Raw genomic sequence first — 13,693 nt, forward strand, 5'->3', positions numbered from 1 at the left:
CCCTAATTCATCTTTCCAATTCCCCACACTCCCTGTCTCTGTTCCTATATGCACAACTAGCAGTAGTGTTTCCAAGATTAAAGGCTGCTAATATTAATGCAAAAAGGTGACTATATGTATTTGTCTCTCCCCAAGCCTCACCAAAGCTGTACCTTCATTGACATAAATTTAGTAGAAAATATGACAAGTGCAGAGTAAAACAGATGTTTATATTTCCCTGTACAAGTATCCTAACACATTTAACAGGGAAGAGTAGGTCCAAATTTTGGCTAGCAGTCTAATGTGTATTAAGACAAAATACAACTCCTTAAAGCATGCTAATTCTAAAATAACTCATACACATAAAAGGTAAATATTTACAGGACAGAAATCTAGAACAATAATAATGGCAGCAAAATATTTTGCCTTTCATTTTTACATTTTTACTAAGTTAGTGTTAACTTAATGAAATGTGACATTGCTATCAGCATAATACAATAAACATGAAAAGGTACCCAATATACAACGAATATATAAAAATCCTAAATGACGACAGCAAAAACAGAAATTATGTTTTCCTTTCATATGCCCTTTGTGTTAACTTGAGTGCATATAACCTTGTTATTTACATAGTACAATAAAAATAAAATTGGTTGCCCGTGTGCCTAGATGGAGACTTGAAAAATAACTAAATAAAATTATATTTCTCTGTGACCCATAAAAGATCCATTACATAGGACCCAGTTATCATTTCTCTCTGTTAGAAGCTGTACTAAATGCAGCTAACCAAGAGAAAAATATCTAAATAACCCTCAGAAGTAGCATACAAAGATATTACATCTTTGTTAAAATCTCAAATCTTACATTACCTTAAGATTTAAATCATCTTTAAAGCAAAGTTTATTAAAATTCAAAACTCGTATTGTGTTTATCTTTTCTGTAAGTGGATGTATTATCCCTAGTAACATGTTTATGTCTGATGTTTCTCCTACAAATAAAAGCATCCAGTCATTTTAGGGATTAATAGAAAAACACATCTTTTGTGAGGAACATTTCCCTCATTAAACATTATCATTTTAGCATATTTTTTCTATTTCTGATTTTGCTACAAAATAAAATGAGCTAATTTTTATCCTTAAGTTTCTCTATAATGTATATTGCCAATAAAGCAAATACTTTAATTGCACATTAGAAGAATCTCATTTTCCTCTAAAAATTGCTATAGAAATTAGCCCCAAAGAGACCTCATAACACATACAAAAATCAAGATATGACTCTGTCAAATTGGCGTACCAGTTACCACTTACACCAAATATCACTTTAACATCACTTTAAAATTAAAAGCTATTTTTCTGAAAAATCCCAGGCGAGATCATATGGGTCATTAGAATGTTATCTGGCCTCTTCCTAAATTAGTTCTAAAATGAATCAATTAGACAAGAATCAATTAGAAAAAACTGTACACTAATCAACTGGTTTAACAGCTAGCCAAACTGTATATTCAAAAAGCAACCCACTCTTGTGAGAAAGTCATATTTTAGGGCTTCTGGGAGCCCAAATTGGCACTTTTCTAGAACTCAATCTGGTAATATATGCCAACTGTTAATGTCCATTCTCTTTGACCAGTAATTATACACTTAAGAATTATCCTATGGAAATCATCAAAAATTCAAAGTTTTGTGTGTAAGGACATGCATCCCAACACTATCTATTGGGACAAAAGTGAAAAAAAAATCAAAAAGAACTTAGTTTTCTTTAAAAATGAATGCTATGCAGCTGTTTAAATCACAATGTGAATAGAAATGAAATGATAATAAAAATTTCAGCACATACATAAAAAAATACACCAAAATATCTACAATGATAACCTCTGCCTACAGATGATATTTGTATATGTATATTTGTCATATTTTAGGAGCTAATACTGCTGTTCGAGAATATTTGAATTTTCTGCCTTGAACTTCCAAGAAATTTTTTTAAAGAAACTGTTCATTGAGTGATAGGGATAAAATATTTCACAAACAGGACTAGCAGATGGCATAGTGGCATAATCGCTGGACTTCCACATATTTTATTGTGGTTCAAGTCTCAGATCCAGGCTTAGACTCATACCAGGCACATGTGCCTAGAGGAGAATGGAGGAGAAAGGATTGCAGAAATGGCCATCCCCTCTGGGGGGAGGGGGGTATTTCTTGCTCTCTTTCTCTCTGTCTCTTTCTTTCTAGTGAGCACATACACCCTATAGCAAAAATCTCTCTTAATATCTATCTTCTGCTAATATCTATCAACAATCAAATCAGCAGAACATTTAGGCTAACAATCTGCATGTCCATTTAAAGCCAAATGTATTGACAAATAGTTGTATATCTCACTAAGGACAGTTAGTACAGAAAAACTGCTTGAAAAGGGAGCGGAATCTATATTATGTAACAGGTATGATATTAAATCCTTTACTTATTTCACTTTATCCTTACAACATTATGTGGTAGATATTATCTCCATTTATCGGAGGAGGGGACTGAAGTTTAGAGAGTTAAAGTAACTTATCTAACTTCAAAAAGCTAGTAAATAATGATACTAGAATTTCAAACCAGCATCTCAATGTGCAGAACCCTTAGTGAGACTCATGAAGGAAAGTAAACTAGTAACTGTGATGATGAGATTTTTCAGTTTAGATAAGATCATGAACTTGAAAATATTTCAACTGTAAAACACTAAATATAAATTCTTTATTTTATTAATAAAAAAGTAATTGCTAATATACTGCTCATTAACAGTTTTTAACAGATTCCACATAATGAGATCAAGAGAAAAGCAAATAAATATTTTGGATAATGTTCAGTAAGATAAAGCCTAATATTAACAGAACCTGTTATTGAGTATGTAATAACCACTCATATTATTGAACCGAATTAACCTGAGACTGGCTAATGGAAATTAAAAGAGAAAGAAAGAAAGAAATGTCCCTCTGTCTCTCCCCAAAAGTTACATAAACATATTTTCCCTAGAGGTATAAATAATAAATTTACTAAATGACAGTAATATATGTAATCATCATTTTAGACAACTGATAATCATTAGGTAGAAAATGTGTCTTGTCATTTTTTGAGCTGTAGTGATGTACGATGATTGAATGTAGAAAATAAAATAATAATAAAAAAAGAAAACGTGTGTTGTGGGGAGGGGAAATTATCGCATATACAAAAGTAAACAGAAATCATACACACAAAGTGACCCATTTAATTCCTAAGCACATCAACACTATATTGATTAAAATTCAGAAGTAGATGAAATAATTAAGTTTCCATTTTAATGCTTAAAATCTGACTATTAAATATTTTTAAATTATTTTACTTAGTCTCATTGTTATTTTTTTAATTTTCTATATAGCACGTGTGCTCACCAGAAAGAGAGAGAGTGAAAGAGAGAAAGCAAGCTGCCTGGTCCAGGACTTGAACCACAGTCAACCATGTGGGAGTCCAGAGCCTTAGCCACCAAGCCACCAGAGAGGGACAGAGTGAGTGGGAAGAGTGAGAGCAGACCACCAAGTCTGGGACTCAAATAGCAATCAGCCACGCGGGAGTCCAGCACTCTTTAACACACTGCCTGCCAGCCCCCTTAAATAGTTTAATCTGAACATTACTTCCCTTTCAATAAAGCATCCCTTATGATTTATAAAAATTTCCTATTTTAGATAAAAAACTGAAATCATAGCTCCTAATCACTTTTAAAAATCTGTTTACATGCTGCTGACCAAGTCAGGTTCTGATATACAAGCATGATCTGAGCAATTTTGTGGCTATTTTTACAAATATATGAACCCTACACCAACTATACCATTAAGATGATTAAACCAAGTTAAGCTCATGTACTTTGCAAATTTCCAAAGGTCAAAAACGTTTGCTGCTGGTAAATATAGCAAGGGTCAACATTTCCCTGTTAATACAGACCAAGAATTTAAACTGTAGCAATCAAGGACTAAACACACCAGTGACCCGACAACCAAAATGCAGATACAGGTATATCAGAGAGATGTTCCAATCTACCTTATAGAAAGTTAATCCGTTCTGAGTAACAGAGACATTAATTGGGCTAGCCTCATAGTATAACACTTAAGGGAGCCAGACCTCATGCAGCTCATCCTAGTTCAAATCCTGGCCCTAGAAGCTTGAAAACATTCTAGTAACGTGTGTACTGGTGCCCAAAATCTGACAGGAAGGAAGACTGGAGGGAAAAGGATGTGGTGTGACCACACTCCACTGGGGAGAGGTGTCCTCTCTATTTCTCTTGTCCTCCCCCAACCTCTCTCTCCTTCCCTGTCACTCTCTTTCTCTCTCTCTGGTGATTACATACATCCTCTGCCAATTTTTTAGAAGTGAATAAAATATATATTTTAATTATTCTTTTCTGCCAGCACACTCTGTAGATCTTTAACAGAAACAATAAGTTAATTTTCAAATACTTTAACTAAAATGCTTACAGTTCAGTCTTTTTTTTTTTAAAGAGATTTTTGCTATAAGGTGCATGCACTCACCAGAAACACAGAGAGAGACAGAGAGACAGAAAGCAAGAACTCACCCCCGTCCCCCTAGGGGGGATGGCCATGCCGCAATCCCTTCTCCTCCATTCTCCTCTCGGGATCTTGGGCACGCACTCACACATGCCAGGAATGAGTTTAAACCCCTGAGTCTGGGACTCAAATCACGGTCAACTACATAAGATTCCAGCGACATAGCCATTATGCCAACTGCTGGTCCCTTCAGTCTTACCTATTTTGTAAGTAGTGTCTACCCAAGGGAACATACTAAATATACAAAGGTTTCTTTGGAACCTAACTATTACCACCACCAGAATATCTTCAGTTACACTTACCACACAATTTTTCCAACTCCAAGTGCCAAGCCTGATTTTCAATTATTATAACAATTAAGTTAGTATCCTGTTTCCTATATTCCAGAGTTATTTGAGGTTTTACAGTATACTCTTAAATATGTGTACATACATATGTACACCAAGTATGCTTAAATATGTATATTTAATAGTGCTATAGTGCATTGTTAAAGATGCATGCACATAGGCCAGCCAGAGGAGTGGTGGTTACGATGGCTAGATCCCACATGCCTGAGTCACTCCCAAACCAGCAGCTTGTAAAACACACTGGGTACATGTGCGTGCATGCCCAAAATCCCAAGAAGAGAATGGAAGAGAAGGGATGGCCATCCCCACTAGAAGAAGGATGCTTTCTCACCTTCTCTGTCTCTCTCCCTCTCCAGTGAACACATATGCCCGACAGGTAAAAAAGAAAAAAAATTTAAAAAGGAAAACACACACAATATACACACAAAAAAATATTCTTTTTTTTTTTTTTTGGAGAGGTTTTCACTATAGGGTGCGTGCGCTCACCAGACAGACAGAGAGAGACATAGAGACAGAAAGCAAGAAATCACCCCCCAGGAGGGATGGTCACACCACAATCCCTTCTCCTCCATTCTCCTCTCGGGATCTTGAGCATGCACGCACACACGCCCGGCGTGAGTTTTAAGCCACCAGGTCCAGGACTAGAACCTCAGTCGACCACATGGGAGTCCAGAGACATAGCAATTATGCTAACTGCTGGTCTCAAAGATACATGATTTTTTCTAAAGTTTTTTGCCATAGGGTGTGCACACTCACCAGAAAGAGATAGACAGAGAATAAGTGAGAAACTGTCTCCCAGGGGAGAAGGCCATGCCAAAATCCCTTCTCTTCAATGCTCCTCCTGAAATTTGGGACACATACACACATGCACATGCCCAATGTGACTTTTAAGCTGCCAGGTCTGGAACTTGAACCACAGTCAGCCAGGTGGGAATCCAGCACCTTAACCACCATGCCACTGCTAACATCCAAAGATTTTTAATCAATATTTATTGAGATTATTTACCAAAATATAACTATAAAAAGATGTAAAAGATTTTTAAAATCTGTTGAGTTAAATTTATAACACAAAATTTGTCTCCTCTAATGTTTCAATAATTATATTTTCAGTCAATATTTAGGCAAAATTATCTACCTTATCATATTTATAACTTGTACAAGATTCACAAAAAGATGAAATTTTAACCATGTCAGAGAGTAGAAAAGGCTTAAAGAGAGAGAGAATTGCATAGTAATTCTGAAAAATGTCAATAACATGTCACATTACTTGCTCAGATTCCTCATCTTACTCATTATTTCCCCAGAACCAACCATATGCTTAGAAGTGCTCAATAGTATAACTGAAGTTATAGCTTTCAGTAGGTGATGTCAAAATTACTTTTCAAGAATGTCTTAGTCCAGTCAAGCTGCTGTAACAGAAGACCAAAGATTAGATCGTTTACAAACAACAGATGATTATTTCTCACAGTTCTGGAGGCTGGGAAGACTAAGGTCAAGGCACCAGCAGATTCAGTGGATGGTGAGGACACATTTCCCAATTCACAGATGTTCATCTTCTCACTGTGCCCTCACGTGGCAGAAGGGGCAAAGTAGTTCTCTGGGATCTCTTTCATAAGGTTCCTAATCCCATTCACTAGGACTGGATCTCACAACCTAACAAGCTCCTAAAAGCCAAATCCCAACACACTGAGGATTAGGTTTCAACACATGAATTTGGGAGAGACAAATACTCAGCCTATAGCCAAGATAATTTTCCACCTTGAAAATGTTAGTGCACATATGCCTATGTGGGTTTTTCTGGGATGAAGATCAGTGTCTTTCATAACAGACTCAAAGGGCAATATGACACACAAAAAAGTTAATATCCACAGATTCGGACAAAATACGGACCTGCTGAATGTAGGCTAGGCCTTTTAAATACACAACAGAGAACACTTATAGCAATACTTCAGAATAGAAAGTCAACTCTGGAATAAAAAGAAAGGGCTTTTTATGTTGTTGCTTTTTTCACTTGCTTTTTGCTCTTGTTATTTGGTTTATGTTGGACAAATTTAGAAGATTACTACAATTCTTCATTTAAATCGAATGGCACACATGCAGCCACAATGCAATTATAGGACCGCACACTTTAGAATGGGACATACTGCCTCATCAAGTCAAGCACACCCACAGTATCTTATCAGTTCTTTGGAAACCAGAGTTTGATTTAGTAAAAGTTCCTTTTATGAATATCTATAATTCTGACTCAGTACAATAGTTGTTAAACCTCACATGACAAAGAAAGCTAGGCCCAACCATGGTCGCATGTGCTGCTAAGATACCTGTGCTCCACAGGCTCAGACCCAATGGGAGATTTGTGTTCCTTTCTCAGTTCGACCTAAAGGCCAGGAACAGGAGCAGGTGCCTGTAATCCCAGCCACTCAGAAGGCTGAGCCCATAGCTGGTCTGGGTAACATAGCAAGATGCTGTCTTTAAAATATAAATAATTTTTGGGAACCAGCAGTTAGCATAATGGCTATGTCGCTGGATTCCCACGTAGTCGACCGCGGTTCGCGTCCCATACCCGGTGGCTTAGAACTCACGCCGGGCGCGTGTGCGTGCATGCCCAAGATCCCCAGAGGAGAATGGAGGAGAAGGAATTGCAGCGTGACCATCCCCCCTGGGGGGTGATTTCTCGCTTTCTGTCTCTATGTCTCTCTCTGTCTGTCTGGCGAGCGCACGCACCCTATAGTGAAAACCTCTCCAAAAAAATAAATAAATTTTTTTAAAAAGTAAATTTCACATTAATTCTCCCTTTCCACCATCATTTAATTCTCTTAATTCTGATCACACCTATTTTTTTAGGTGTATACCATACAGCTCTACCCCACCAAGCTCACCATACGTGCCTCATGCCAACTGTAACGAAAATGCTATAATTCCACATCATTACATTAAGCAATAGCCAGGATTCAGATTTTACACCGTCTGATTACTAAGATCATATTAGCTCACTATATGCTAGTGGCTTAGTCACTGTATCAACTATTGGTATTAAATCTTTGGATGCAATGAAAGTTAACAATGCTATTTTTATGTTGTGCCAAAAAAAAATCATTCAGTCTGTTTTCCCTTTTTGATTACAGTTCATTTAAGGGAAAAATGTTGCTGTATGGTTTGACAATGTTTTATGTGTCTTCAGCTGACAGAACACACAAAACGTTTGAATAGGCCCATTTATTTGAGCAGACGTATTAAATAATACTTTAAATGTGAACATGCGTGTCATAAATTTTGTAGTCTCTTTAAAGTAGGATAAATCTGGTGTTTAAAGTAGTCTTTGTTCAAAGCCATTTTTTTCTAACAGTCATAAAGGGACTCTGATTTGTGCTGCATGAACAATGCCAGCATCATCATTTTAATGTTATCCATATGGGCTTCTAATAATAGATAAGAGTCTACATTTGTATTATATGTCTTAGAGACATTTAAAATCTAGATAAGAAAAGGCTGATTTCATTGGCCCCATAGTTAAAGGAAAGCAGACCCTAATTAAAAGAATTCTGTTCTGAATTAACTAGTTTGACATGTGCTAATTGACAGTTCCTGTGAAATGGTTCTAATTAAAGTCAATATGTCTTTTTCAATTAAAAGGAAATTAAGAATATACTAATATACATTAACAACTTAATCTGCCTTCAATATCCCATACATCAGCTGCTTTCCCCCCAAACGCTATTGGAGAACCATCTGACATGAATCATGTACTGTTTGCTTACGGTATCTCATTATTACTTCACACAAGCACAGCAGTAGTACACATTCCCCCTGGAGAAGAAGATAACCTCAATGCTTTGATTTTCAAAGCTCCTAACTCTTCGTTCCTCAAATATAAACCTCCCTTTTTTTAATTTATAAAATGGACATTTCTTAATAAGAATCTTTGCTAACTGAAAACAAAGACAAGTGTTCTCAATTAGTTGGTCTTTTTGCTATAGGCCTTAGAGGTAATTGCACTCTGCTGGAAAGGAGGCTGGACTATGTTTTCGTCATTTGGCTGGACTCAAAACAACGCTTGATTTGAGCAACATACAACAGAAACATCCTTCAAATCACGTTGCTTCCCAAGTGAAACTTTGAGGAAATTTCAGGTGGGAACACTTTGCATTATATATACAACAAAAAAAATAGTAAGCCCGCTTAAATACCAGCACTAACAGAAGGCCCATCATAGTCAATGAAAATGTAGTGTTAGAAAAGCTGTTTATAGCAACATCATTAAATATTCAAATATACATTACCAAAGCTACGGTGTTAGCAATTTTAGTGCTAGAGAAAGTAATACTGAACTGATGCATCAATACTAATGTACACAGAATTAACATCACATGGAGAGACTATGAAAATGATTAAAACTATTTGTTTCTTACTAGATGATTGTAAGTTAGACATTTTAATTATAATAAAAAGGCTTCCTAAAATTTTTACTATCAAGATACTATGTGCAGTCTTTTTCTATGAGATAGCTAATCTTCACAATCCCCTTTTCCCAAAGTTTAAAATTCAACCATAAAATGTAGCTACTTACATAAGTAAAAATTACTTTCCCCTAAACCAGTTTATTCATGTTTAATACTGATCAAGAAAGAATGTTAACAAGTGACTTTCACTTTTTTCCTTTTAATCACTTTTTTTTTTTTTTTTTTTTAGGTTTTTGTCACAGTGTGCATGCATTTCCCAGAGAGAGACAGAGAGAAGGAAAGTGAGAAATCAACCAGGGGATGGTCACGTCACAATCCCTTCTCCTCCATTCTCCTCTCAACATTTTGGATACAAAAGCATACACGTTTGTCATGATTTTCAAGCCTCTGGCCTGGGACTCAAACCACATTCAGTCACATATGGCAGTCCAGCACCTTAACCACTGTGCCACCTGTTGGCCCTAATCACTTACATTTTTAACAGATGAAAATTGCTATCATCTGTTGTGTTCTAGGAACACATAGAAGACATAGAGAGGCAACCAGCTTTCCAGCCAGCCCAAAATCTCTCGTTAAAAGCATTCCCCCTACCCCAGGAGCCAGTAGGTGGAATGGTGGTTAAAGGCACTGGATTCCCACATGGCTGACTATGGTTCAAGTCCTGGACCTGGTGGATTGCTTTCTCACTTTCCCTTTCTCTCTCTATCTCTGTCTCTCTCTGGTCAAATTAAAAAAATAACAATAATAACAAATGAAATTAAATAAATAATTATATTTTTTAAAAAAGGCATTCCTCCAAATGTATTATTCTTTTATGAGTAGTTACCAAAAATTTTAATAAAAATCATTTTAAGGAGAACTCTGAAAACAGATGAAGTTTAGTAAATTTTCAAAATGAGTATATACATATTAATTCACTTTCAATAAAGCACTTCCTTACAATTACAATCAAACTCGGGAGTCAAAATGTAGTACTATTTATCAGCATGTGGAACCCGTAGTGTGATTTCCAATCCTAGGATCTTACTCCTTAGGCTGGCATACACTACAAATGCTGTCGTAACAGCATGTACATTCAAAATGGGAAAGAAGTCAATGTAGCAACTTTTCTGACCAATTCCAGAGAATTGTCTACAGCAGGCCTTCACAACACAAAGCCTGCAGACTGCACAAAGCCATGAATCAATTGTTCATGACCCACCCACAGATTTGAGGAGGGGGAACAAGTAGAAAGACTGACAATATGGTACCCGGGTGGGCAACAAGAGATAAGACTATTCTGTAGACCTGCCTCTCAGTTCACGTGTTATCATGAAATACTACTATTGAAATATAGACTAGCAGTCAACATGACCTGCCAATCCTTCCAACAGAGGCATTATATATACCAGTGTTGTCCCAAAGGGCAAAAACTATATGAGCTGAAAGAAAAATCCTATTGTATTTATCTCATACTTCTTGAACAGCTTGTAAATATTCATTGATAATCCTCGTGATTTATACTTTCATATAAGAATTTGTTTTCGGGCCAGCAGGTGGCATGGTGGTTAAGGGCGCTGAACTTCCACATGGCCCACCATGGTTCAAGTCCTGGACCTGGTGGCTTGTCTTTTCACTCTCTCTCTCTGTCCATGACCTGCCAATCCTTCCAACAGAGGCATTATATATACCAGTGTTGTCCCAAAGGGCAAAAACTATATGAGCTGAAAGAAAAATCCTATTGTATTTATCTCATACTTCTTGAACAGCTTGTAAATATTCATTGATAATCCTCGTGATTTATACTTTCATATAAGAATTTGTTTTCGGGCCAGCAGGTGGCATGGTGGTTAAGGGCGCTGAACTTCCACATGGCCCACCATGGTTCAAGTCCTGGACCTGGTGGCTTGTCTTTTCACTCTCTCTCTCTGTCCCTCTCTGGTCAAAGTAAAATAAGTAAATAAAATTAAATTAAAATATTTTTTAAAAAAGAATTTGTTTTCATTTGAGTTATTTGTTCTGTTTTGGTTTGGTTTTTGCTCCCCTCATTCAATTACCAATGGTGGCTATAAAACTTATTGCTCAACCGCAAACATTTTTAGAAATTAACATGGAGGGAAGTGATGTAATAAAAGATGGTTGAGTAGGAAGTCCCTCCACCAAAATAACTGAACAACTATTGAGTTGATAAGAACTGTCAGAATCAACTACTTCCGACCTCTGAAGTCTAGTTAAACATACACAGTGTCCAAAGGGTGCTTAATGAAGAAAAAGGCTGGTGAATTTCAGTGTTATGCATAGCAACTTCTTTCCTTAAACCCTGTGGATAGCAGTCATGTGGACAATGGCCTACATTCCCGATGTGGTTAGCTGGTACCAGGCTGGATAACAGAAACTCCTCAAAAAACTGAGCTTCTGAGACCAGCAGTTAGTATAATGACTATGTTGCTATTCAATAAAGCACTTCCCATGTAGTCAACTGCAGTTCGAATCCCAGACCCAGTGGCTTAAACTCACACCGGGCACATGTGTGTGCATGCCCAAGATCCCGAGAAGAGAATGGAGGAGAAGGGATTGCGGCGTGGCCATCCCCCCTGAGGGGTGATTTCTTGCTTTCTGTCTCTCTCTGTCTTTCTGGCGTGTGCACGTGCCCTATAGCAAAAACCGCTCAGAAAAAAAAAATTTTAATTTAAAAAAAAAACTGATTTTCCATGTTTGGATCTGTCTAGTAGTTTGTTGAGGGATAGACACAGAGGCTCGCCATTGATGCAACACTGACAGGCTGAAGCATATTTTTTAGGATCAATTGATGAAGATTATAGAGATAGAACATGCTTTTTTTTTTCTTCTCTTTTTGGATTCAGGCACTTCAAATACTTGTTAATATGTCAGTTCACTGACTGATCACAGAAGTAACAGCATAGACTTCTGCAAACACATATGAATATAGTCTTTCCAAAATAATTTTGAAAGTCATAAACAAATGAACAATTACAGCCTTCATCAAGCAACAATGACAATCCTTGGTATTTGGAGTAGAATCTGATTCCCAGAATTATGGCATTACAATACTGAAAATATCCAGTTTTCAACAACAAATTACAAAACACACAAAGAAGAGGAAACTATGCTTCATTCTCGGGGGGGTGCGGGGGACGAAATTACTCCAGAGGAAGCCCATTGAGTTAATAAGGCAAAAATCTTTAAATGTCTTAAATATGTTCAATGAACTAAAGGGAACCATGGATAAATTATTAAAAAGAATTAAACAAACTATGTATGAACAAATAAGGAATATCAATAAAGGAGTAGAAATTATAAAAAGAGAATAAAGTAGAAATACTATAGGTAAAATGTATAAGAGAGGAAATAAAAAATTCACAAGAGGAGTTTAACAGCCAATTTGAGCAGACAAAAGAATCATCAAGCCTGAAAATAGTTAATTACTTAAGTTAATTACTAATTTTCAAAACCAGTCTGATAAGCAAGCAGAAAATAAATGGAGAAAAATGAACAAAGCCTATGGGACCTATTGCATTATCAAGCATATAAACATACACATTATGAAAGTTGCAGACTTCTGGAGAAAAGAGAAAACAATGGGCAGGAAAAAAATTTGAAAAATCACTGTCCAACAGCTTCTCAAATCTGATGAAAGACATGAATCTACACATCCAGGAATTCACAACACCAAATGGGACAAACTCAAAGAGATGCATACTAAGACACAGCATAATAAAATTGTCAAAAAATAAAGAGAAAATCTTGTAAGCAACAAGAAACAATTACATGCAAGCCCTCCTCGATAATAGTAACGGTTGATTTCTTATCAGAAATTATCGATGCCAAAAAGCAGTAGAATAAAATACTTAAAATGTGGACAAGGAAAAAATGCCAACTAAGAGTTTATAACAACAAAATGATCCTTCAAAAATAAAGAAAAAATTAAGACATTTCCAGATAGACAAAAGCCAAAGGAGTTAATTGCTAGTTGACCTGATCTACAAGAAATGCTAAAGGAAGTTCTTTAGGTTCGAATCAAAGAACACTCAACAGTAAAGCCATAAAATGAAACCATAAAATAAAGCCATAAAATGAAACAAAAATCGCTGGTAAAAGTAACTACACAGGTAAATTAAAATGTACTATTAGTGGATATTTTACCATTAAAAGCCAAGTATATAAAGCAATAATAAATCTATGTTAATGTGTACAAAATGTATAAGGATGCAATTTAAGGCAATAACAAACAACATAAAAAGGAGAATAGAATTAGATAGCAGATTTAATGCACACTACTGTAGTTACATTGGTATCAATCCAAACCAAATTGTTACAAACTTCGTATACTAACTGTA

The sequence above is a fragment of the Tupaia chinensis genome, unplaced genomic scaffold, assembly GCF_000334495.1.
Source record: "Tupaia chinensis unplaced genomic scaffold, TupChi_1.0 Scaffold000498_1, whole genome shotgun sequence".
In the NCBI taxonomy this organism is placed as follows: domain Eukaryota; kingdom Metazoa; phylum Chordata; class Mammalia; order Scandentia; family Tupaiidae; genus Tupaia; species Tupaia belangeri.